The 27,322-nt window shown below is 36.5% G+C and overlaps 1 long non-coding RNA gene across 2 annotated transcripts in view; it reads left to right on the forward strand.

Annotated features, from left to right (window-relative positions):
• Positions 1-1,714: 1,714 nt before the first annotated feature.
• The window catches only part of LOC139076033 (uncharacterized), an 85,609-nt gene continuing 60,001 nt past the window's right edge, over positions 1,715-27,322 (forward strand). Inside the window, exon 1 of one of the 2 annotated variants that reach the window (XR_011527260.1) lies at positions 1,715-1,826. This is a non-coding gene — a long non-coding RNA (uncharacterized lncRNA). The remainder of the gene's footprint in view (positions 1,827-27,322) is intronic. The other variant, XR_011527259.1, reaches the window with a different exon arrangement.

Consider the following 27,322-nt stretch of genomic DNA (forward strand, 5'->3'; position numbering starts at 1 on the left):
TAATGGTCATTTTACACATAATGTAACTAAAGCTGAAAAAAGCAATTGAGTTACACAACTAGGAATCTGGTAATAATCATCTATATTTGGAAACAGGTCTGTGAGATTTCAAAGCTAATACTCATTCTTCTACATTGTGCTAGCTGTTGATACAATGAGTATATGCTGCTCCTTCTTGATATTTTGATTTTTTAATTACTTTTTTCCTGTGTTGTTGTCTTTTTTCCTATGACGTTGAGTCATAAAATCCTTAAAGAAATGGCATTATAGGCTTTTTTGCAAAAGATTCTGAGAAAGCAAATGCCTATGGACAAGTGCCCTCCTCGTAAGCTAGTCCTGAGCGGGAGTGGTTAGAAACCCAGATAAGACTGTCGCAGCTTTACAATGTAACTTAGAGAAGGTTAATTTCTTAGGAAGCTGCAGGGGTGCCGAAAAAAAGGGACAATTGAAATTTGAAAGCTAAGAATTGGCCTGAGGCCTTAAACTGTAGGAGGTTTTAGTTCTCTGATAAACCCAATTCTCCTTGGAAAGTTTCTTTCTCAAGGTAGGTGGTTGGGACCTAACATTTCTGCAGCTGCAGGAACTCGACTTATATAAGTTAATGGCAAAATTGTATTGGCTATATGGAATTCTGCTTTACCACCAATATTTTAAGAAATGAGTCTGTTCCTAAAGATGGCTGAGGGACAGCCTGCTCAATGGGGAAAAAACCTTTTGATTCTGCCATCATCAGAGACTATGACTTAGAGAAATAAAGTTGACAGCAGTCAACCTTAAGGCTAACTCAGTGTTGTGATAAGACAAATAGCAAGAAAATGGAAAACACCTGTATCCTCCTGTTTCCAAATAACGTTAATAGACAAACTTAAATCGCAAATGCGCCCAGGATGGGATGGAAGGCTTATAGACAACAGGAACCTGAAGACTGGAGATAAATCTGGCCACCATTAATACAGTACCTATGGGGAGAGGTTCGATATTTCTGAATTTTATACTTGTAATAATTTATGCTAATGGCTGTCAGTGGACTTGCTCAATAATTGGACTATAACATTAATGAACTGGTATTGATTTACTATGATACCTGAGGCTGTAAAATTAAAATTATAAATGACTATTGAGGGAGGTATGGAGTCAAAAATCATATGCTGATAGTGGCTCAAAGCGCACTTGAAGATGCAACATGAATTTGGAGATAAACTTAGTGAAGAAACCAAGGAGATGCAGTCAGTTGGAGGCATTGGAACCCATCAACTTTAAGGGGCCCCACAGCTTTGTTCAGACAGAGGCCAACACTCTCAGGAAAGCAAATCAATATTTTGGACTTGGCTCAAACCGGCATTCCACAACCAGAATGGCTCAATGGCTAATGGAGACAGTTAAATAATGTCTTCAAGTGCCTGGCTGTCTGCATTACCATTCACAATGTCAGCTTGATCCTGAGCATGGCCCCATTCATGAGAGTAAGATGATTTCCAGCAACAACTGAAACTTGCTGTTTCACATGCAGTAGGAGAGAATGGGTCACTTCCCATAAACCTTTAAACAGAAGCCCTGAGCTTCCTGCTGATTGGCTCAGCTTTGATCCAATCCCTGGGGCCAGGGGAACACAATGCTCTGAATAAAACTTAGATTTTAGTTATCTGATTTGATGGCTACAACAAAGGAGTATTATTACTCTGATTAGTTTTGACCAATCAAGTTTCACCCTTGTGACAGGGAGTGGATCCAACCCTTTCAAAAACATATGTTTATGTGCTGTTGATTTCAGAGAATATGTTTCATAATGTAGAAGACATCATCTGTTTTTATTCTCCAAGACTCGGGTAAATATACTTGATAGAAACATACAGAAAGGAGCAGTGAGGTGGGAGATATTATTGAATCAAAGAAAGACATATGCTTAAATTTCTTTACAAATATAACCTAGTACTACTAAGTAGTCCACAGGAGACATTTAAGAAGGATTTCACTTATAACTTATATCAGTGAACTATTACCAGTGTGAATCAATCATGATTAGCTTTTTCTCTATATATTTCAATTTATGATACGGAAATTCAGAACAGATTGAAAATGATTCCTTTCTTCTTACATTTTCTCAGACTCAATACTGTCCCTGTGTCGAGCTGTCACATGGTTAAGCTGGTAAAATTAGGAGTTTAAAGAGGCTCTGGTGGAGCCAGTTCTTACTCAATTCCAGAAGCAGTCATCTAAAGGCAGTGTTTCAGAATAGGTTGGCCCAACTATCTTCTGGGAGTAGCTACCCAAATCTCAACCAGTTCTACTGAGAATGAAATCAACACTAACCATTAAGTACCAACAAGTGGGAGTTAAGACATCTTGCTGTTTGATTGAATGAAAATTGTGGAGAAGATAAAAACAAAAACAAAAATGCAAATTTTGGCAAAATAAAGAGAGGCAACATGTCTAGTAGAATTTACAGGGAGCTACAAAGAATCTTAAAATAATTTTCTTTATTATGCAATTTATTTTTAACTCTGTTAGGTTTTGTTGAAGATCCTTAGGCTTTGTCATTAGAACGAATAAGGAATTCCATCTCCCTTTATTAAGTTATTTGACATATATTTGAGGCACTATGCCAGGTACTGGGGGAAAAGTAATAAAGAAACAAATTACTTGATTAAACACACTTAGAATTTAATGTAGGAGAAAATCTTTAAGCAATATCACAAACATATCATTACCAATCGCAATATGTGATGTTAAAGAAAAGCTGAAGGTATTATAAGATAGTCTGAAATAAGGATACAGTTCAGATGGGGGGGATGACTCTTAGAAAGAGTGAATTTTAAGTTGAATAAATAATAGTTATTCAGATTTAGAGTTGGGATAAAAAGCAATGAAAATCTGTTATCTATGAAAATAAAGTTACATATCTAAAGGTCCTTTTCTGAGAATGAGATTTAGGAACAATTTAGTCAAGGGCATGGCATCCTTCAGACAGGGTGAGTTTTTTCTCCTGATTTGTTATCTTCTGACAATCTCTTTCCATTTTACTCCAGAGGTTACATCAACTGGTATTTAGGAATCTCATCTATTCTAAATAGCAGGCCAAGGTATTTTAAATTAAAAAGGAATTCACTTGCAAAGTCTGGAGTGTTATAATTAGTCTGGATGGGGAGTATAAGTAGGTACTCTGATGAACTTGTAACACAAAGGTTACACTTATGATTATTTTTAAATTTGTGTGGTATGTATCTAAAAAAAACAGGTTTCTAACTCTGTCTACTTAAAAGGCCCAGAATCAAAGGCCAACTCAGTTTCAAAACTCTTAACACCAGAGTATGGTCTCTACCATTTCCTATAAAAGGAACTGGGGAACTTTAGAGAAATAGTTGGGGTACAAAATGTACAAGATAGGCCTGGAACACAGTGTCAAACCAGAAACCAAAGAAGTTATCAAAACTATTGAGGTCATGCCAAAGACCTGAGGACCTAACAAAGAGATTTCCTATGGTCAAAGACATAAATAAGAATAATAGAATGATTGAAACACAAAGTATTTTACAATCCTTGAGTGCAAAATAATTTTTTTAAAAAAGAAAAATAAAACCCTTTTTTTCCTTTTAGAGAAGAATGTTAGTGAACCAACTCATTATTTTAAAAACTGGTAAAAAATAAATAAATGTGAGCAAGGAAGTAAGGGGGATGAGTCAAAGATTAACCCGTCCTACCCACATGAACTATATCATAGGATAGCCAAATACTTAATTTGGAGATGCTTCTCTTTAAAGATTGGAATAACTTAGGCAGAAAGAACTTTAGGAGTAAGCAGGATATTGCCATATATGGTAATAATAATTACACCGAAGGATTAGTGACTATACTCAATATTTTACATATATCATCTCACTCAAACCTCATAAAACTTTATCACAATCATAGGGATTGTTCCTGTTATAAAAATGAGAAAACTGCCAATTACAGAATATGTCATACATCTATGAAGTACTTGAATTATGAATTAAATTCTTATACCCAAGTCACGTAACTCAGTAGGCTGCCTTCTTAACTGTCTTGAACAGTGATGATAGAAACAAATTAAGAAGGTTATAAAAGAATGAGAAGGAGCATCTAATAATCTCTTGGGAGATCAAGAGAAGTTGCCAAGAAGACGTGGTGCCTAAGGTGAGATATGATAGATAGCAGTATTTATTCACAAATGAGTTGAGTGAGGGAGAACATAGCAGGAATATTGCAGGCCAAAGGGGCACTTTGAATTAAGGCCTGCAAGTTTGAGAAAGGATGATGTATCAGATACATCAGTTTGCTATGTAACAAACCACTCTAAAACTCAGTGGCATACAACAATAAACCTTTATTTCTCATGCATATGTGGGGTTCATTTAATCAAGGCTATGCAATGGTGGTATCAGCAAGGATTGTTCATGCGTCTGTAGGCTAACTGGGATCTCTGCTCTGCATATCTTTTGTCATCCACCTGGACCATGTCCTTCTCTTGGCAATGGCAGAAGAATAAGAGGGCAGACAGAAGCAAGCAAGTTCTCTTGAGAACCGAAGATAGAAGTAGTGGACTATCATTTCTGCCGAATCTGTTGCCCAGAGTTAGTCAGAAAACCAAACTCAGAGCTGGAGAATTGTACTCGACTCATAGTGCGAGTATGGGGAGAAAGGAAAGGGTGAATAACTGAGGCCACCATTGATGCAAATATACCACACATAGCTAGGTGCTGCAGATGGCATGTAATAACTGTCAGTAGAGAGCTTTAAGAGCTTAGAAACAAAGCAACTCTAGAATTTAGCCCAAAGTCTATATTAATAGTATTTGTAGGGAAAGCTAAGAGAGTAATATGAATGCCACTGCCCTAGGGCTGTTTCCTCTTTGTAATCTCTAGAGTCCTTCTTTTCTATCTCATCCTGTAATTGTTGTTTTGAAGGGCAATTTCTCACTTTTCTAAGTTCTCTAGAAACCCAAATGCCCCTGTGGGCACTGAACCACCAACACACTTGATTGTTCACTGCTAGTCAGCGTCTCAGCCCTGTCATTTTCGCTCACTCTCAGAGTGTACTTGGCCCACTGAAGGCAAGAGGAAACAGTATTACCTCTTCCAGTGGTGTGCAGAGTATATCCCCTAAATCAGAAACTGTCAGACTCTTCCCACACAGCCAGCTCCCCTTACATCACACCTTGCTTTGAAAATGGCAACACACTCCCTCTTTTTTAGTGGCTTTGCTTTGGGAAGATACTCTTTGATGTTTCTCAATTACAGTGCTTATGAGCTGCAGTATCCAAAATGTGGTGAATTTGCTCTCTCTCCATCTGTCACAGAGGAAATCAAGCTTAGAGAGAACAGCAGAAGTTTAAAGCTTAGAATGAGAAAGAAAGATCCGGTCAAGTGTCATTTTCTAAGAGAAAATAGATTTTTTCATAAGTCAAAACCAGGCTTTAAAATCTGGAAATTTTAAAGCTATCTTTCCATTCAGAACACATGGTTGGGTTTTGCTTTTTTTTTTTGAGAAAGATTAGCCCTGAGCTAACTACTGCCAATCCTCCTCTTTTTGCTGAGGAAGACTGGCCCTGAGCTAAGATCCATGGCCATGTTCCTCCACTTTTTATATGTGGGACACCTACCACAGCATGGTGCGCCGAGCAGTGCCGTGTCTGCACCCGGGATTCGAACCCAAGAACCTCAGGCCGCCAAGAAGCGGACCTAACTGCTGCACCACCGGACCAGCCCCAAGTTTTGCTTTTTAAAAAATTTACTTCACCTAATGATTTAAATCCATAGATGAATAGAATTTCTTTTCAAAAATCACAATAGTCACGTAAAATCTTACCCCGTTCCTTCTACAGGGATCATTTCACTCAGGTTGATTCTGTGACATATCATTATTTGTGGCTTGGAGATGGAGAGAATGCTTCTGATACATGGGATTTTCCTTACCCAATCATATCAGAAGTGATTTCATGTTATTGTTTATGAGAGCAAAGCAAGCTTAGACATACAGGATTGGGTTTAAAAACCGTTTACTTTGAAATTACAAGAAAATATAGAGATGAAAAAGAATACATATGAATAAGAGAAAATATGATAGTAATGAGACATTTTCAAGTACATAACTCAAACACCAAGAAATATAAGTAAAGAAAAACTTGAATAAACTTAAGTCCAGAACTTTTCAGTCTCTTAGAAATTTGTTTGGACAATTTTCTTTCTTTTTTTTTCTGGTGAGGAAGATTTGCCCTGAGCTGTCATTCATTGCCAATCTTCCTCTTTTTTTTTGGCTTGAGGAAGATGAGCCCTGAGCTAACATCTGTGCCAGTCTTCCTGTACTTTGTATGTGGGATGCCTCCACAGCATGGCTGATGAGTGGAGTAGGTCTACACCTAGCATCCAAACCTACGGACCTGGGCCACTGAAGCGGAGTGTGTGGAACTTCAACCACTCAGCCAGAAGGCCGGCCCCTGGACCAATTTTCTTGACTAAGAACCAATAAATTGTACAAACTATCTCAATTCATTTAAACATGTTCTTTTCCTTTCTTCATCATCTCTAAGCATATTAGTTTACTCTCTTTTTTTTGAGCTTGCTATGTCTTCTAAGTCTCTCGGTCTACAGGTACCTCCTCCATCCCTTTCTTTTCCTATGATTTACCTGTTGACAAACCCAAGTCATTTAACCATTATATTGTCTCACAGTCTGGATTTTGCTGACTGCACCATCATGGTGCAGATCAGCGTCTTTCTCTGTTCTTTGTACTTCCTGCAAATTGGCAGGTAGATCAAGGAACTTGATCCAAATCAAGTCCAATTCCCTTGGAAAGATTATAGGCGGCCATTTTGTGAAATAGTTCGCAGTTCCTCCATGAAGTTAAACACAGAGTTTCTATACAACCCAGTATTTCCCCTCCTATTTATATACTCAAGATAATTAAAAACATGTCTACACAAATACATACAAAAAAAGTTCATAACGTTTTCATATTAGCCATAATATTCATAATAGCCAAAAACGTAGAAACCACCCAAATACCCATCATCTGATAAATGGATCAACAAAATGTGGTATATCCATAGAGTGCAATATTATTCACCTACAAAAAGGAATGAAGTACTGAGAGATGCTACAACATGGATAAACTTTGAAAACATTTATGCCAAGTGAAAAAAACCAGTCACCAAAAGCCACACATTGTATGATTTCATTTAAACGAAATGTCTAGAACAGGCAAATCTCTAGAGACAGAATATAGATTATTGGTTACTAAGTGTTGGGGAGAGGATGAGGAGTGACTGTTAATGGATAGTAGATATCTTAGAGTGGTGAAAATGTTCTGGAAGGAGAAAATGATTCATGATTTTGTAAATATCCTAAACATTGTTAAATTGTGAATTTTTTGGTATATTTTTATCTGTATTTTATAACATTATAGATGGTATATCAGGAGGTGCATAATGTCTGGTTGTCTCTTTTGTTATGTTAGTGACTTTTGATGCTCTACATCTAGATTCAACAATTCATCACAAACTACAAAGTGATGATATTCTAATTCTAATGTTCTTTTTCATTAACAAGGACGTTTTATAATGAGGTGCTTCCCCTCATCTTCTATTTGATTAACCAGTGGTGCATTTTCTGTCCAAAAGAAGGAATGAATGTTTGATTCATTCTATTTACCAATTTTCAAGATAAATAATTGATTCCCTATCATCCTCCAAAGGAAGCCAATTAGTACATGCATGGTCACACTCGCAATTAGGAATCCGTGAACTAAAGTATATTTAATAGGTTTTGATCAGTTGTAATTATTATCGTTTTTAAAGTTCAAATGATCTCATCTTTGGCCAGTGGGAGCCTCCGCAAGCAGGCTCTTGAGTCCATTTGTCACGGCCCTAGTAGTTTTTAGTGGCTTCCTCATTCATCTTGTACATTTCCTGCCTGAGAACTGGAATGAGCAATTTTCCCAAGAATCCTTGGTTTCTTATAGTGGGAAATAGTATTCTAAAATCTGCAATCTGGACACTTAATATGCTCAGTGTTAGTGGGTTGGTCAAGGTTTCAGATCTTTTACAGGGCGAGTCAAGGATACACACACACATATATTATATAAAAAGATAATAGTATGTATATATTATAATATATACATAGCTATGCATATAATTAATATATAACATATATATTCTGTTATTAAAGTTAGAATATATCTAGAGTTCATATAATACTTCTATTTAAAGCACAAGTCTACAGGATTTCTTCTACCTCTTATATCTTACATCTGCATCTCCTTTCTTCTACACTGACATCCCAGACAATGTAGATAGCGGTTTACATGGACACAGAGAATGGTAGAAGTAGAATATCTCATAATTACTCATTTACTTTTTTTTCCATATTACACACAGAACCATTTTAGAATACGATGCTAATATCACTGCCACAAAATTCCTAAGAAAAATTAAAACATTTTACATATGTACTTCCTAGCCTTCTCCTCATTTGTGGTTGATCATATATGTACATTGTCTTGTATGTAGCTACTTCACTGACGACTTTAGAAAAACAGAAAAATTTAGAAAAACTCTAATTTTAATTCTAATTTAGTTTAATTCTAATTATTGTTTCATGCCTTGTATCATTTCCTTATGACTTTTACCTGTTTATGTAAGTTGCACTTATAGTCTGTCTGTGGACAAGCACTTTGGGCACGTTTGTCTGTAAGGAAGTTATTTTGCTCCTTACTATCTTATGATAACTTTGCATGGCATTTGATTTCAAAATGATTTTGTGTTATATATTTTTACGCAAATTTGTTGACCTGAACCTTTTGAAGGAGACACACAGCTCAGAGTATTATTTCTAGCATCACAGAGCTTGCTCATCCACATGCGTACTGTGTTCAAAAACATGGCAGCTCACTTTCTGGGATTCCCTGGTCTGTTCCAGCTTTACTTTGATCTAGACCTTCTCTGTCCTTTTCTCTCTTGTGCCTGTCCTGCTCAATTTAGATCCCACACACAATTTGAGGTCCTATCCTGGATGGGAACCCTGGAAGGTAAGTTTGGAAAGTCCGTGGTGCTCGGACTGCTCTGGGTCCTTTTGTCCTTTATATTTACCTTTACAGCAAAGGACAAAATCTTCTCAGCATCAGCTGCTGTTCACATGTTGGCTCTCTTGCACGCCAGCTGGCCCTGGGGTTTCTCTGTTGTCAGGATTTTGTGATCATCAGACACCCCATTGTTTCCTCTGTCCCATCACCACCATGTAGTTCCTATGGCTACTGATGGCTGTCCTCACTCATGTGTATTTTGGAATGTATAGGATACCTGTCATTGAATTTTGTTGAAAATGCTGTCATGGGCTTTTGGTTTTGCTATTTATTGGCGAATCTATTTTTGTGTGGGGATTTAGGGAATTTTAAAAACAGTGCCACTTTTATCACTATCTCCCCAGAATCCTGCTCCCTAGTTTCTGAAAGAATCAGAGTTGTTTGGAAAGGACTTCAAAATGTGACATGCAAAAATAATTATTTAGAAATAACAGGCAAGACTACATTTCTTCAGGGACCCATATTACAAATTTCCTTGGTCAAAATTTTGTGAAAATAGTTGGAATTTTAAACCGTCTTTAAAAGACAACACTTACTTGAATTTCTACTGATTGCATCAATATAATCTGATCTCCTCCAAGACGATCCGATCAGTGATATCAGAAGAATTACACGATGTAGTGACTCATCTGGAAACTATCCATCATGGGATTGACCACATTTTCTTCACTGTGAAATTACAGAAAAGTTTCAGAATAATCTTTTCATGTTCCCCAAATCTAAAGATTCATCTGTGAACAAAAGCACTTTTTCCACGTTGGTGACCCTCTTTTGCTTTCTAGGTTCCTTCAGAGTTCTTTACTTGTTTGTGTGCTTATTTGTTTTTCATTGGTCTTAGTACAGAATGGTTTTATTAAGTGAAACTGGAATCCAGTTTCCTATTTTACAGTTATTTGTACACTTGCAGGAAACCTGACAGAAAGCAAAATGTTGATATAGAAGTGGAGCTGACTTGCTTTCCCAAGTCTCAACTTACACTTCTGCAAAACAGAAATGAAAAAAACAGATGAAATAATGGGCGTGAGACTTCCTATCAGAAACAATTAAATAATGGATGTAAGGCTTTTGTAAAATATTAAGTACTTGATATAAATGCCAGCAATTTCTATGAAGTACTACTCTTCCTCCGAATAACAGACTTTCTTGCATTTTATGTTTATGCAAAACTCTTCTGAAAGGCTGCTTTTTGTACATATGTTGTCATTTCTTCTGTGGTACCTGCTGATTCAAAATGGGACATTTTTAATTCACCTGTTTCTAAAAATATGTCTTTAGGTTTCTACATAAACTTCCCTAAAGAATTCAGCAAGCACTGGAAATATCTAACTTACCACAGCATGGGAACATGAGGGTATTTTATATTTTTCCAATGTCGTCATAAGAAGCAACAGCCACAGTTGTAACTGCAATTTAAGTAGAATTCTTTTACCATATTTTACCGTGAAATCTCTATCTGCCCGCTATTTCTATTTTCTACCAGAGTGTAAAGACAGGTCAAATGACTTTCTTTGACTTCTGTTGAATTCTATTCCATCCCTCTTCTGTTCTGCTCCTGTTCGCCTTGTCTAATCAGTGATCCGCACACCCTCTCCCTCTTTGTACATCTCAGAAAAGACCTTTCTTCCAGTTGCTGTACAAATATTGCCAAGTTGTTCCAGTGTAAAGACAGATTCCATAAGAAGAATTTCTGGACAAGTTATCACACAGTTTCAGGACCGAGAAGTGGAAGAAAAAGCCATTAAGGGGTGAGGATTTGAGCAGTGAAGATACAAGCCCTCAAGGCCAGTGCATGCTTGAACGAGATGAGTTACACAGTGTTTTTCCTCTGTGGTAGCTTCTCCAGAGTGAACTGTTCAGAGGAAGTACCTTTCTGGTTTGGTTTTGCATGGCGGCTCAAAATGGCACAAAGCACCCCCTCTTTTAAGCTCAGGTTCATAAACTCCTGAAAAAGGAAACTAACGGATGAGCTTGACCCTCCCTGTCTCCGGCAAAATTAAATTTCTTAAATAGAATTACTAGGGGTTTGTTAGCAGTAAAACTTGAGAGGGTGACAAAAGTAAACCCCCACTGTGTCACTTCCTTTACTTTCTTGGATTTAGGGAGGGTAGGTCGGATTACCTCACATAAGCAGACCATTTGAGTAAAAGTAATCTTGTTTTATATACAATGAAAAGCATTGAATTGAATTCTTTCCCATCTGTTAAACAAGATCTGTGAGAGAAAAAAAAAGTTGATAGGAATTTTTTAAAATATTAAGATCAGCATTCATTAAATGATTGCAAGTATTTAAACAACTTATCACTGATTGGAACTCTGTGGAGCAAATGTTATCAGGCCATTTCAAGAGAAAGTGCGAAGGATCACAGCAAAGCTGTCTTCAGTTCTAGCCAGTTCAATACCACCATTTTTCCTATCAGAATCGTTTCACATTGTCTTGCAAACCACTTAGGATTTGTCAATGTAAAAATTCTTTTTATCAAGTAATGAAATGAAATTCTGTAGGAAAAATGGTTCTTTCTTTTCTTTTCAAATTCCGCAACAGAGCACATGCATCAACTAGGCATTGGAATGTTTTTCAACTGAGGTTAAAGCAAATTACTGGGTGACTCATCTACAGCAGGGCATAATCAGCCCACATATCGAACAAAATTGGAGCAAATTTCTTGTACAAACTCCAGGTACTGACCTTGTAAATTATCCTTTTGTACAACTTCTGTGGCTTACATTACAAATCTGTCTCTAATCATTACTTCATTCCTCAAGAGCAAAACGTTGGTATTCAGCTTTCTCTTGTCATGTCACTTTTCTGTCTGGGTAAGATAAGCTTGGATAAGATCTCCCTTCAGGAATTTTTGTAGTGTTCAGTTTCCCACAAAAAGTGCATCCTCAGTAGGAAAAAAAGCTCATAGCTGCCAAATGTCGATTTAAACTGTCTAAATGGCTTTATTACTTGAAGGTGTTTCTTAAATCCTTAAAGCAATTTAAACCAGTTGTGATGAAAAGCAATAGTCATTCTGAAATTTAACTCTTTTGTATCAGTATTCTGAATACTAATTAATTTATTAGGCGTGGGAGAGACCTTTGCAATTATCTAATGCAAAAGTCTAGCTTTTATAAAACAAGAAAGTGAGCTCTGAGCTGTTAAGACCACACAGGAAGACAGATTCAGAGCCCAAATCTACACAGGCTGCTCCACATTCAGAGATCATGAGCTGAGGTGACAAGATGAGAAGAAAGGAGCTCTGGGGTCAGAAAACTTCAATTTGATTCCTAGCTTTTCTACCCTAGCTGTATGACTTGAGTCAAGTCTTAGCTTTCTCATCCACTCTAAGCGTTATGTTACCAAGAAATATAGATAGAAATTTTAGATTAGATTGTCCTAACTTTACCTGAACAAGAAGCTTTGGTCCAAAGATCTTACTCTTCTTTTGGCTATTTTTTGTTTTTTGAGTCCATAGCAAAAATTCAATTGCCTTCATTTTTTTTCTGCCAAATTTTTCTTCCTTTGAATATGCCTGTTCTTATGCCTTGTGTACAGTGAGAAAGCCAGAGTTTTACATTTCCAAAATTGCTTAAGGATGCCTCATCGAGGCCCCTAAATTACCAAAACCAATATCCAGTTTCTCAAGAAATCAAGAAAGCCATAAATGAAACTTCTGCTGGTTGGCCACTGGGCCTGTCTTTGGAGGAGAGGTGGCAGTTTTGACCGACGAAAGTTGAATTTCACCCACAGATATGATTCATTTTGCCTTCAAAAGAGTTAAGTTTTTAACAATAATTTAATATTTTTTGTTTTAATAATTGTATTTTTAATTGCTTTATTAAATTTGAAAGTTTTATTTTCTGCCTTCTAATACTGTGAAATTTAACGTCTTTTAGTATAGTCACAGATTTGTGCAAACTTCACCACAGCCAAATTTAAAACATTTTAATTATGCCAAAAAGAAAACTCATATCCTTTAGCCATCACCGTTAATCTGTCTGTTCCCCTAGCCCTGGGCTACCACTAATGTACCTTCTGTTTCTGTAGATTTGCCTATTCTGGGTATTTTGTATAAATGGGATCATACTATATGTGGTCCTCTGTGACTGGGTTCTTCCATTTAGCATAATGCCTTCAATGTTCACCTATATTTTAACATATATAAGAAGGCACTCTTTTTTATTTAAATTGACAATTTTCTCTTTTTTTATTTATTTATTTATTTTTTTGGTGTGGGAGAAGATTGGCCCTGAGCTAACATCTGTGCCCATCTCCCCCCTGTTTTGCATGTGGTATGCCAGCCACAGTTGGCTAGATGAGCAATGTGTAGGTGTGTGCCCGGGATCCGAATCAGTGAACCCCAGGCCACTGAAGCAGAACGTGCAAACTTAACCACTGCACCATCAGGTTGGCCCCCACGGTTTTCTCCTTTATATTCCACTTCTCCTCAATTTTTCCTGTGAGTGTATGTATGTATATGTATATACACACACACATATATTTAAATTTTTCAATTATAGGAGACAACATTTTAGCTGATTTATGTAGTTACAAAATTAAGCAATCAATTAATCTGTAACATTCTTACATGTATTATTAGGAAATAAGCAGAAGGCGGGGGAATATAAATATTTTACTGCTAACAACAGGTGGTCCTGGTGACAGAATGGAACAATTCCACTTTTAAAAAAAAAAAAAATCTGCGCTATTGAAGGGGAAGCAGCAGGTGCCAGTGAGTGCCGTTCTACACGGATCCTTGTGACACTAATTGGTTGTACAGAGGGTTCACTTGGAAGAACAGAAGGAGACCGTGCTCTTGAACGCTTGTGTGAGCATCTCCTTCCATTAAATCATACGATGCTTTCTTTCTGGAGTCTCATTCCAGCTGAACATTTTCAGGGGTCCACAGTGAAAGCAAATCACTTACGCAAAATAGCTTTGCTGTGGTGGTGGATTAGAGAGAATTTTAAATTGCTCCTTTGGCTGTGGCTTAAACCAGTTTTAAACAATTACTAACTAATACCTAGTTTTATTCGACTTAATTCAAAAAGCTGTTTCCAAAATAAGTAAAGAACTGACGAGCCACCATGTAAAGTCAACCTTTCTTTTTCTTCCAGAAACTGGAAACTGGTTTGAAGGGACAGATTTAAAAATAGTAATAATAATACTTCATTCCTATCAGGCAGATATTTAAAACAAACTGCTTTTAAAATTAAATTATACAAGAATAGGCAAAATTAACATAGTTTTCAAGACATAAGAATTTTACTCTGTGATACATAAAGCAAAGCATATTCTTTGTTATTTTAAATTGAATGAACAATCAAAGAAAAGAAAGTAGTAGTTCACATCCCTGGATTCATGTTCCAAAGCATCTTCTTTTAAGTATATGTTCCGTAATTCGAGCCTGGCCCCTTTTTGCTTCCCACTGATATCTGAGGCACGGAGCCTCCCAGGTATGTCAACATGACGCCCACCACCGATTGAGCTTTACTTTCGCTGCACTCTCTCCTGATATTACTGTAGAAAGTGCTGGAGAGTTGGGATGCAGTTCACTCTTTATTGACCTTGTGATACAAGGAAAATCCGCTCCCCTGATGGACTTTCGCTGGGGGCGCCTGGGAAGATCTTTCATGAGGCAGTGGGAAGCACTGCTCTGGGAAGGGAACCATGTGGGTTTCCTATGAAGTTACTTACATAAAGCCCACGGACGCTCAGCTCCCTGAGCTCCTAGCACACTTAGCAGAAGTATATAGTTGTATAAATAAAGAAAGTTGTATAAATCAACACACTTAGCAGAAGAATCCTAAACTGAAGCCTGATTTTTGGTTCAATTCTCAGATATGGAAAATGAAAAAATCTTTTATGTGTCAGCAATTTGACACATAATTTGACAATTGTCAAATGTCAACTTAATGAGTTAGGCGCAATTTCTCCCTTTTCACAGATATGAACACTGAAGTCTAAAGTACTTGGCCCACAGCTACGCAGATGGGAAGGGATGCAAGCAGATTTGAACTCTGTAATTTCAAAACAACCCAAGTTATTATGCCATACTGCCTCTCAAGCTATAAAAGGAAATGTCTCTGTGGGTTCAATCTGATTTTTCCTCAACTCCAAATTCAGTATTAAGCTTAAACTGAAATTCAATTAAGCTTAAACATAAGCGTTTCTTTCCTACACATACATATGAAGACCTTATAATCCAACTAACTCAAATTGTAATTCCTTTACCTTGTTTTCAGGTGAAGAATCAAACCATCTACGGCAAAAATTTTTGATCATCTGTTCAAATCTATTCCCCTTTAGGCATAAAACCCATAACTCAGGGGAGGTTGCCTCAGGCCGATGGGTAAAGCCAGATCTGTTCTTAGTGCTGTCACTTATGATTTTCTATGTGATATTATTTAGAAGTGTGTGTTTAATTTCCATGTATTTGTGAATTTTCCAAATTTCCTCCTGTTCAATTCAAATTTTATTCCACTGTGGTCAGAGAACACACTTTGTGTGATTTTAATTCTTTAAATTTATTTAGGCATTTTCCTGGCTAGCATATCATCTACCCTGGAGAATGTTCTGTATGCTCTTGAAAAAAATGTATATGGTTTTGAGATGCATGTCCTATAGATGTTTATTTGGTCCACTAATCTTGTAGTGTTGTTCAAGTCTGCTATCTCCTTGTTGATCTTCTGTCTTCTTGCTCTATCCATTACTAAAAGGGAAATATTGAAGTTTCAAATTATTATTGCTGAGTTGCAAATTTATTCCTTCAATTCTGTCATTTTTGGCTCCAAGTATTTTGGGCCTCTCTTGTTAGGTGCATTTATGTTGATAGTTGTTACACCTTTCTGATGGTTTGATTCTTTTCTAACTAAAATGCCCTTTTTTGTCTCTAGCGATAATTTTTGACCTTTATTTTATTTTGTCTGATAATAATATAAATTATTAGAAATAATATTAGTTGTCAATTAATAATATAATTATCAATGATAATATTTTATGTTAACTAATTTAATATATTTAATATTAATTAAAGTATTAGTATTTAATATAACAGTGCATTATTGTCACTTACTATTTTAACATAGTTTAATATCAGACAAAATAAATTAAAGGGCAAAACAGTTGCTAAAGACAAAGAAGGGTACTTTAGTGATAAAAGAGTTGTTGCTAGAACTCCAATTATCCTTTGGTTACCATTTGTTTGGTATATATTTTCCCAGTCTTTTACTTTCAACTTGCCTGTGTCTCTGAATCTAAAGTATGGCTCTTATAATCACTGTATATTTGGATAATTTTTAAAAAACCATTCTGTCTATCTTTGCCTTTTAATTAGTGTGTTTAATCAACTTCCATTTAATATAATCACTGATAATTAAAATTTGCACCTGCCATTTTGCTATTTGTTTTCTGTATAACTTGCGTCTTTTTTATTCTTCTCTTCCTCCATTACTGTTTTCTTTTGTGTTAAATAGATATTTCCTTGTGTACCTTTTTAACTTCCTTATTGTTTCTTTTACTATTTTTTGTGTTATTTTCACAGTGGTTGCCTGGAGATTATAAATGACAATTTATAACAATCTAGTTTGGATTGATTTCAATAGTATACAAAAACTCTGCCCCTATATATCTCCATTACCTTCTTCTCATTTATGTTGTTATGTCATACAGGCTACATCTCTGTACATTGATGCCCATCAATACACACTTACAGTTATTGCTTTCTACAGCTGTCTTTTAAATCAGATAAGATAAAAAAAGAGTAACAAACAAAAAGTACATTTATACTGTATGTTTATATTTAAATACATAGTTAGCTTCACTGATGTTCTTTATTTCTTGATACAGATTGAAGTTATTATTAGTGTCCTTTCATTTCAACCTGAGGGACTCCCTTTAATATTTCTTGTAGTACAGGTCTGTTAGTGACAAATTCTGCCATTTTTTGTTTATCTGGAAATGTCTTTCTTTCTACTTCATTTATGATGAATATAGAATTTTTGGCTGAATGTTTTTTCTTTTTCTTTCTCACGGGGAATACGTCATCCAACTGCATCCTAGCCGCCATGATTTCTAATGAGAAAATAAGTGTTGATCATTTTGAGGTATTTTGTCCATAATGACTCACTTCCTCTTACTGCTTTCAAGTTCTTTTCTTTGGCTTTCAACAGTTTAATTGTGATGCGTCTTTGTGTGGATCTCTTTGAGCTTATCCTATTGAAATTAATTGGGCTTCTTGGATGATATATTAATGTCATTCATCATATTGGGGAGTTTTTAGACATTATTTCTTCAAAAATTATTTCTGTCCCTTTCTCCTTTCCTCTGGGTCACATACTATGCATATGTTGATATACTTGGTGGTGTCTCACAAGTCTCTGATACTCTTCATTTTCCTTCATTTTTGTTTTTCTTCTGTTCTCAAGCTGGATAATCTCAATTGACCTACATTCAAGTTCACCGATTCTTCTGCTTCTTCAAATATGAAGTTAAATCTTTTTCATGGACTTTTCACTTCAGTTTTTCTACTTTTCAATTCTAGAATTTCTATTTGGTTCTCTTTTTTTATAACTTGAATCTATTTATATTCTCTAGTGAGACATAATGCTCATACTTTTGTTTGCTTCTGTACAAGTGGTTTCCTTTATTTCTTAAAAAATTTTGAAATTTGATTTAACATTTTGGTCTAGTAAGTAAAAGATCTAGGCTTCCTCTGGGACAGTTTCCTTGGACTCCTCTTTTCCTGTGCATGGTCATCTTTTCCTATTTATGTGCATGTCTCATAACTTTTTTGGCAAAAGGATCTTTTTAAATAACATAATCTTGTAGCTCTGGACTTAAGATTTTCTTCCTTCCTCAGGGTTTATTGGTGTTGCTATTTGTTGTTGTTGTTAGTGACTTTTTTGAACAAGTGCTGTAAAGTATGTATTCTTTTTTGTGTATATCCACTGAAGTTTCTGTTTGTTTAGCTTAGTGATCAGCTAATCATTGTGCAGATATTTTCTCAAACGTCTACAACCAGTAAGTCTCCCCATATTTGCCAATAACTCTGTGCATTTTGGGGTATGCCTTCAACTCTGAGTCAAAATTTTTACAACTCTGCCTTAGCCTGTACTTCCCACTTGAGCTGAGCTTCAACATTAGCCAGAGGTGAGAGCTTAGGGCCATGTTAGGTCTTCGGGATATGCACAGCCATAAGAATGTGTACAAGTCTATGTATGCACATAGCCTTCTATATTCACAGGGATGTCAGAAGTTTTCAAAGTCTCTTATGCATATCTCATTTCTCAACTTTTGTTTTTAAGCTTTTTGGTTAGCCTATTGCTTGGCTCAATTATTACCAACCATCTCAGCCACCCATGATGTTAAACAATTGCATCTTATTTTTCTTGATAAATGTCTCTGGCGAAAGGGCTTTTTGCACTGGTCAAACATTGAGTCAGGTCAAATAAAGATGACTTTGTGAATAGTGTCTTCCAGAGAACCATCAGAAAGAAAAGCGGTTGTGAAATAGCTCCAACCCAGTTCTACTCCCTCCAGTTGCTTCCAGGATGCTGTTTTCCACATGACTCTGGGTTGTTTTCCAAGGTTACTGCAGATCTGAGGAAGGAGAATGAGAATAGGGAACGTTAAAATGCCACAAAGCCTTCTGTTCTGACTGACATTATTCAAGAAAGCTTTTTTCTTGACTTAACACCACTTGGGTTGCTGAAAGCCTTTGGTTAATTTCCAGAATTCTGAAAACGTTGATTTTGATAATTTTTGCCAGTGTCCTCATTGCCCTTATGCAGAGAATTTCAGAAGTGACTTCTCCGCCATTTTTGTTGCCGTCACCCAACCATTTTTTTTTTTTGAAGAAACTTTTTTTTTTTTAAAGATTTTATTTTTTCCTTTTTCTCCCCAAAGTCCCCCTGGTACATAGTTGTATATTCTTCGTTGTGGGTCCTTCTAGTTGTGGTATGTGGGACGCTGCCTCAGCGTGGTTTGATGAGCAGTGCCATGTCCGCACCCAGGATTCGAACCAACGAAACACTGGGCCTCCTGCAACGGAGAGCGCGAACTTAACCACTCGGCCACGGGGCCAGCCCCCCAACCATTTTTTAAAATGTCTCTGGTCCGTCAATTCAGTGACAATTATAAAAACTGACTTCTATATGGTAACATAGCCATATTTGCCAGCTCTTAGGATGTTTCATTGCCTTCTCTGTACTCTGAGTGTTAACACTGGGCCTATACAAGTCCTGACTTCCAAGGTTACTTTTCAAAGAAAATAGACTTGTTTTGATTGGAAATACAGAAAAGAATCTTAGCCCAGGAGAATTTGTGTTTGTTTACCATGTATTTTATAGTCAGAAGAAGGCAAGAGAAAAAGAAGCTCAGAGTTGTATTTTACATATTAAGACTAACCTTTAAAAAAGTAAAAGTACAATGCAGAGAGTCTGACAAACAATCTGGATCACAAATCTGGACGATATCATTTGGAGGTAAAGCATATATTGTATTCTGAGGAATACTTAAACACTGCCTTGTTGAGTTTTTGCATGTGTGTGGCCATGCATGTGCCTATTTTCCTAACATGCAAAGTTTGAGAATCACTGTGTCTAAGATTTAACAGGATAACCCATGGTACCATACTAGACACTTTCCTGGCTTTACTCATTTAATCTTTGCCAGAACCAATAAAAAGTAATATTATGGATGAGTAAATTGAGGCTCCATATATTGAAGTAACTTGATCAAAGATATACAGCAAGTAATTGATGGAACTAATATTTGAATCTAAGTCTAAGCCAGTGCTCCTCATAGAGCTCTCAGTGTTTAAGAAGGAGTTGTAAGTAGCAATCACAACTCTGTCTTTTGGATATGCTAGACTTCATTGATTTGAAAATAGTAAAGACTCTACTATTTTGCATTGTTCATCTTAGAACAATGAAGAATATTATTTACAGTACAGTTGGAGAGACAGATATTAAACAAGTAATTATGCAAATAATGTTAATAAGTGCTATCTAGGAAAAATGAGACATAAATGAAAAGCCATAACAGAAAGACTTGATTTAGATTGTGGGGTTAGTGAATGATGAGTTGATTATGTGACATTTATACTGAGATTTGAAGGGTGAGTAGGAGGACACAGAATGTGGGGAGGACAGTAGGCTCAAAGGAGTTTCTGACAGGCAAGAAACATAGAGAAAATCAGAATAAAGGAAACTCCATGAGTGAGAGGGAGAGTAGATCAAAAGAAGTTGAAGAAACAGATGTAAGAGCAGAGATCATGCTGGGATTTACAAGCTACAACAGCAATGTTTACTTTCCTAAAAAAAATTAGAAAAACTCAAAAGGACTTTACGGAGGATAGTGACATAGTGACGTAAAAAGATACGCACATTTAAAATATCACTTTGAATGAGATCTTTCTGGAATTGTTTTGCAATTTCTTGTGGTTCTGTAGTTACTTCAAAATAAAAGTTTTCTTCTTATTTTGTATTTTTAAATGACGCACAAAGGAACAGAAAGTACTCCTTTTACTGAACTTTGAAAAATGAATTGAAGGCAGCTGGGGCAGGCAGTGCACAATAAGTGGAATCAGAGGAAGCAATTAAGAGGCTATTACAGTGGCCCAGGCCATAGATAATGTTGGCCTGGTGAAGGTGTTAGAAGTAGAGGTGGAGAGAAGGGAGTGTATTGAGATATGTGCTGGAAGTAGACCCTTTGTGAGGAGGATAAATGAGAAGGATCTATTGAAAGGGACTCCCATGTCTCCCACATGAATATTTGAATAGTGTTTCCTGAGATGGAGAAAAGAGAAGATAAAAAATACTACTGGAGAACAACTAGAAATCATATTTAGGATATACAATATTTGAAATGCTTCTAAAACAGCCAAATGTTGATGTCAAGTAGACAGTTGAGTATATGAGTTTCAACCTCAGAAGATGTAAACATATTAGTCTTCAAAGTGTAGGGGTGGGGCTTAGGTGGTATAAAATCATCAAGGGTAAAACGGTAGAGCGGAAAAAGAAGCATGCAGCCAAGTTGTCAGGAAACGACAATATGTAAAGATCAGATAGATCAGGAAAGGTCGTCAAAGGAAGCTGAAAAAGTTTGACTAGTGAAGGGTTTGTATTCTTGGACAAAAGATTCACTAGCCAAGGCCAAACAGCTATGTCTTAGAGTTAGTTACTATATTTTCCATAGGAACTGAAACACCTAAAATAGCTGTAAGCTTTACCACTGGACATGCAAGATCCATAACAAAGTGTTCTCAAAGTGGGCAAAGTGGAGAAGACTTCCATCAGCTTCTGGCTTTGGCACGTGTTCCTCAGAAGTCCTGAAGCATTGAAGAGCCAACTTCCCTTTAACAGCTAGAATCCCCTCCACTTGAACTGATCCAGAGATTGGAGATTGATAATTAACTATATCCTGAGGCGTATTTGGACAGCCGAAATCGTTAGAAAACTTTTCCGTATACTCAACTAAAATCTGTCATTCTGTGGTTTCCATCTACCGTCCTAATTTTACTCCTTGGGGCCACATGAAACTGCATTATCTTTGTAACATGACAGTGATTCAAGAATCTGTACAAAACTCTTGTGTCCCCCAAGGCTTCTTTTTTCCAGGCAAAACGTCACTGGTACCTTGTAACATTCCTCGTAGGACTCAGTTATGAATCAAGTGCAGTATATTGTGTTCCAATTTTTAAAACAAATACCTGTTATGAAAGAGAGCTAACTCTATTAATAGGCTGAGTCATAGTGATTCAAACTATTTATGTTACAAGGACCAGACTTGTTTAGTAGTTACCAGAATCAGATAAAAACAACTTTTAAACTAATGAGATTCCACTTGACTTAAAATATGAAACTGGCTTGATATACTAGTATTTTGCTATGAGAGGGGCATAAATAGATGAGCATAAACAGAAAAGCATTTGAAAGATATATTATTCCACCCCTGAAATATACACAGATGCACACTCACATCCTTATTGAAAGCACAGCTAAAAATATTATTATGTATATGTATATATCATTAAGTCACTTCACATTTTTTATGAAGCAATCCTTCTCTAACATCCATTGCATTTGGTGGGGTGGATTATCCTTGGTTCCTCTTCACATTCTTGATTTTTTGTTTCACTACATTCACTTCAGATTTGGCATAGATGTAAAAGCTCAAGTTGAGATCACCATGTCTGTAATTTTATTCCAACATCCCCTTGAAACTTGACTTAAAAATGGTGTGAAATAGTTCCTCTATATCACGTTTGATTTAAAAAATATTTGTGAGACATGTTATTTTTTCAGGTCATATCAATGATACTGGGAAAAATGTATTTGTTCTTCCATTTACATTATTCCATTTTTATTCTCAAAACAGGCATTATTATCCACATTTTGGAGATGAGGAAACTGGAACTTAGGGGCACAGTGTTCAAAATCCAATCAGTCTTATTGATATAGAAGATGTTATCCTCAGCTCTGGAAATACACATTTCAGGGTACAATGCTGGCTAGTAGTTAAACACAATAGCTTAGAAATCTAAGTGCTCTGTTTTTGAATTAAAGATCTATTGTTTGGAGACTGTGTCAAGTCACTTAACCTTTCTGTGCCTCAGTTCCCTTGTGTTAAACAGAAATACTGATCTAAGTCTTCATTTACTTTTAGGATATAATGAGATGTATATAATGCACTTTCAGACATTAAATTCTGGGACATGGTAAGTACACAATAAACGGTAACTAAAAAGAATACATATGGAAATGAAAATTTTCCCTCTTCTATTGAGAAGCCAGTTGTGAGTGTCAATACACAGTAAAAGAACTTACTTTCTATTTCCTCTTTCAGAAACAATTATTTCAAACAAAACCTTATTTCCTCTCTAATCCCAAGTCAAATGTTCCACCTTTTCATGTTTCTTATTTTAAAATATTTATGGGCCCCACTAGCTTGAGAGACTTCATATAAATTCACACAAACTGCTAAGTTTTCCTTCAAATACTACATAACTCAATGAACGTAACTTGCTCTGAGACATAAAGCAGGTAGATTGTGTTGAGGTTATTTTAGACTCACTCCCTGATTCTTACAATAAAATGCTGAGACACCCAAGTGGAAAGTGAAAAATGCAATTTACCCATTTGTTTGCTGTTTCATCATGTTCCTTGTTTTAACTCAATTAAGTGACCAAATCTGTGGCTTCTTGATGCCCCATGCATTCATCCAAATTAAGTGAGGGGAAAAAAATATTTAAACTGAGTATCTGCAGTCTTTTACACAAAACAAGCTGGATTTTTCAAGTTTCAACCAATGTCTTTGTCCTTATTTAAATATATCCCATCTAAACCTGTTGAGTTGTGGTCCTGTAAATGTAACAGGGCATTTTTGGCACAGCCAGAGGCTGCTACTGCCAATCATGTCCATCATCTCTCCTTGCACTCCTCAGGAGATTTTTGTCTCTATTCATATCCATAAGAGATTTTCTTTGGTAACTAGAGAAAAAGAGTGAAGTTTTAGTCAGACTTATGGCAAAGAGGAGAATACAGGAAAATAGATGAGTACGTTTAACATCTAATGAAGTCAGGGTCTTGTCTCTTTCTCTCTGTTTCTTTTTTTTAATTGAATATATTTGACATTGTGTTCATTTATCTCCAGAACCTTGGACAGTGCCTGCTTGCCTCAGCCACGCTCAATTTGTTGAATGAAAGGTCCTGGGACAGTTAAGCCATAAGATAGGGGAGTTAGAGAGATAGAGGAATTAAAGGAACTGCTTAGAAGAGACTCTGCTTTCCACAAGCAGAGCTACTCTGAAGCCCATATAGCAAAGTATGTCACATCGTTGGCAAAGAGGCCAATCTCTCTGCCTCTAAATAGAACCCATCACTTTTCTGATATCTGTGAACTTGGGAGTTTGGGGCCCTCTGGAGATGGTATTCCTGGTAGAAATGTTGGAATTCTCATAGTGGCCAGTGCAAGTGATGTGTTCTCTCCAAAATACTTGCCAACATAGAACATCGAGTAGAACATGAATCAAAACACAAAGAAGACTGGTGTTTGGGCACACACATAAACATTCTTTGAGGTCATCATCTCCCAAATTACAAGATACTCTTAGGGAGCTATTTTGGCAATCAAACTCGTAATAGTCAAGGTGATCCGTGGCTCATGCTATGAAAATTGGAGAATGTGAAAAAATAATGACCAAGTTTGTAATCACATCTAGTAGTTTCTGTGATTTTCGCTGTCTCATGATGTTCATTCTTGGATTTTCAATAATCTGGGAAAGTAAACTTGTGACTATTTTCAATTTTAATTTTGAAGCTCTGTGAATTTCTCAAAATTTCTGGGAGATAACGTTCACTGAACTGTTCAACTTTCCCTTTGAAAATCTCATGTCAATTTATTGAAGAATCTATGCCTCAGCTCTATAATTCAAAGAATGTTGTTACAGAAATACTAACATTTCCTCAATGTCAAACACTTAAAGAAGAACTTGGTTAAAGTGTGAAGCCATCTTTGAATTTTCAACTATAACGTGGCTGATTTTAGAAATTTAATGTAACAAGCATGTTTCCTTTTCTAGAAAGTTTTCATGGTTCCTCACAACAAATGTTGCTTTCTGAGATTCTTTAGTTATTGGAAGTGATGACTGTTACAGATTAGCTAGGCATTCAAGAAAACAGTTGCCATTGGGAATCACTGATAATAGACCAGGAACCTTCACTTCTCCATCCAAAAGTGTTGTATATTGCCAACAGCTAGTGATTCTTTGCAGTTCCTCCCATCAATAAGTGGATATTATTTCCCCACCACACATTCAATATGGGCTGGCCTTGTGACTTTCTTTGACTAACAGAATGAAACAGAAGTGGCTTTGTGTGAATTCTGAGACTAAGCCTCGAGATGCCTTGAAGTTTCTGCATTCGCTCTCTTAGAACACAGCCAAAATGTGAATAAGCCTAGGTTAGCTTCTTTGAAAATAAAAGACCATCTACAGAGAGGCACAGCTGTGCCAGTTGAGGCCCCAAATACATGAATGTGCACATCCCAAATCACCTGTTTTCAGCTAAGCCATTCCAGATCAAAAGAACTACTCAGATAACACAAATAATTGTGAGACATAATGAATATTGCTTTAGCCCACCAAATTTTGGGTTAGTTTCTTGTGCAGTAAAAACTAACTCATACCAAAGGCAGAAAGAAACAAGGGCAAATAGATAAGTTAAAAACTTAAGACCCTATGTTTGGTGGCTGGATTCTATTTCCTTTCCTTCATTTCCTTTCCTTTCTGAGAGTCTTTAGTCAAAAAAAGAAGAAAGCAAGGAAGGAAGGGAGGATGGGAGAGAGGGAGAGAGAGAGAGAGAGAAAAAAAGAGAGACAGAGAGGGAGAGAGAGAAAGAAAGAAAGAAAAGAATTCTGTTAATAGACTTTCTCTTTTGTTTTTGGCACTTATTTGGCCCTTCCATCATCCTAGATGATCTTACGCCAATATCATGATTTGCAGTGCCTCTACCCACTGACCCCAACTGGGGTTCTCAAGAAACACTTCAATTCCAGTCCTCTTCATTTTTTTTTTTTTTCCAGGAAGTTTAGCCCTGAGCTAACTACTGCCAATCCTCCTCTTTTCGCCAAGGAAGACTGGCCTTGAGCTAACATCCATGCTCATCTTCTCCTACTTTATACATGGGATGCCTACCACAGCATGACTTTTTGCCAGGTGGTGCCATGTCTGCACCCGGGATCAAAACTGGTGAACCCCAGGCCGCAGAGAAGCGGAACGTGGGAACTTAACTGCTTCGCCACTGGGCCAGCCCCTTAATTTTATTTTTTATTGTTTGTCTAATTCCTAATGGGATCAGCGCTTCTGGAAGGATCTGATAAACTCATCTAGGACAAGATGTTAATTGTTGATAAATCTTTACTCTTTATCTTATCAGCTCTGTTTCAGCTGATTAGGTTGAAAAAATCCATGGCATGTATCATCAAATGGATTTTGATTCAAATCTTGACTCCCCACCCCTACCCCTACTCCACTCCTGGCGGAATGGCTTTGGGCAAGATGTTTAAACTCCACTAATGTTAATGTTCTTATTCCTTAAAATGAGGTTATTATCTGAAGTTCAAGGTGTTTGTGAAAATTAAACATGTTGAAGTATCTCAAGGTTTCTATTTTCCTTAGTTAGACTGTGGGATCCTCCAGACACCAATCTTGTTCTCTGTCCTTGGTGCTGAATACAGTGTTGCACGGCTACATAGTTCCCAATAAATGTTTGTTGACTGAAATAAAAAAAATAATGATAGAATTTTTCAGGCATATTCTGAAGATGCTTTAAGCCTGAATAGGTAGTTCTGTTTCCTCTTGAAATGGGGGACCAATATCACTGTCAACAAAAGTCATTGTCATCAGATCATAACTGACATTGTCCTAGCTAAAAGACAAAGATCATCTATATCTGTGTTTACACATTCTGTTTACTATTCCATGTTTTTAGGGACTATAATAGTCTTTAATTTGATTAACATGGTCAGGACCAATGAATCATACTGCCTGGGTTTCAACCCCAGCTTTGCTGTAAATTGGTTGTGTGGCAGTGAACATATTTCTTACACAATCGTTTTCTGCTTCTCTAAAATGAGAACAATAATGAAACCTGTTTTTATATGGTTAGAGATATTAATGGAGATAAATTAAATAAGCAACATTTACACATGGTCTGGCACACAGTAGGTTATCAGTAAAAACTATTTTTTCCAGAATAAGAATGTGGTTTTAGGAAAGACTTGGCTAATTCCTCAAATAAAAATCTCTCCAAATGTGCCGAAACTGGGGTTTGGTGAGAAGGATTGGAGAAATTAAAAATAAAAGCATTCTTTCCAGGTCATTGAAGTTAGAAGCAATATCAAACTCATAAAAAACGGTCGGTTATAGTGAGAAAAGACAGACAAGAAAAGGTTTTCCACGTGTGGAATTGGACAGACCTTTCTGTAGGATTTATGCAAATTCTTGTCACAAAGAAATGATGCTGAAGGAATTCTTAGTCCTGATTATTTTCAAATTTTAGGCAATTCATTCTATAATAAATGAAGTTTGTGATATAGCACATAGATGGAAGCCTAGTGTCAACTCAGGATCATACTCAAGCTTATATGGGAGCATAACAGTTTCTAAATTCACACTCAACAAATTGGGAGAATGTGTTAGTACAGAGATCTATTTTTAATCTAAAACGTTGTTCATAAGGGTCT

This window comes from Equus przewalskii, chromosome 15 (assembly GCF_037783145.1).
Source record: "Equus przewalskii isolate Varuska chromosome 15, EquPr2, whole genome shotgun sequence".
NCBI classification, from domain to species: Eukaryota; Metazoa; Chordata; class Mammalia; order Perissodactyla; family Equidae; genus Equus; species Equus przewalskii.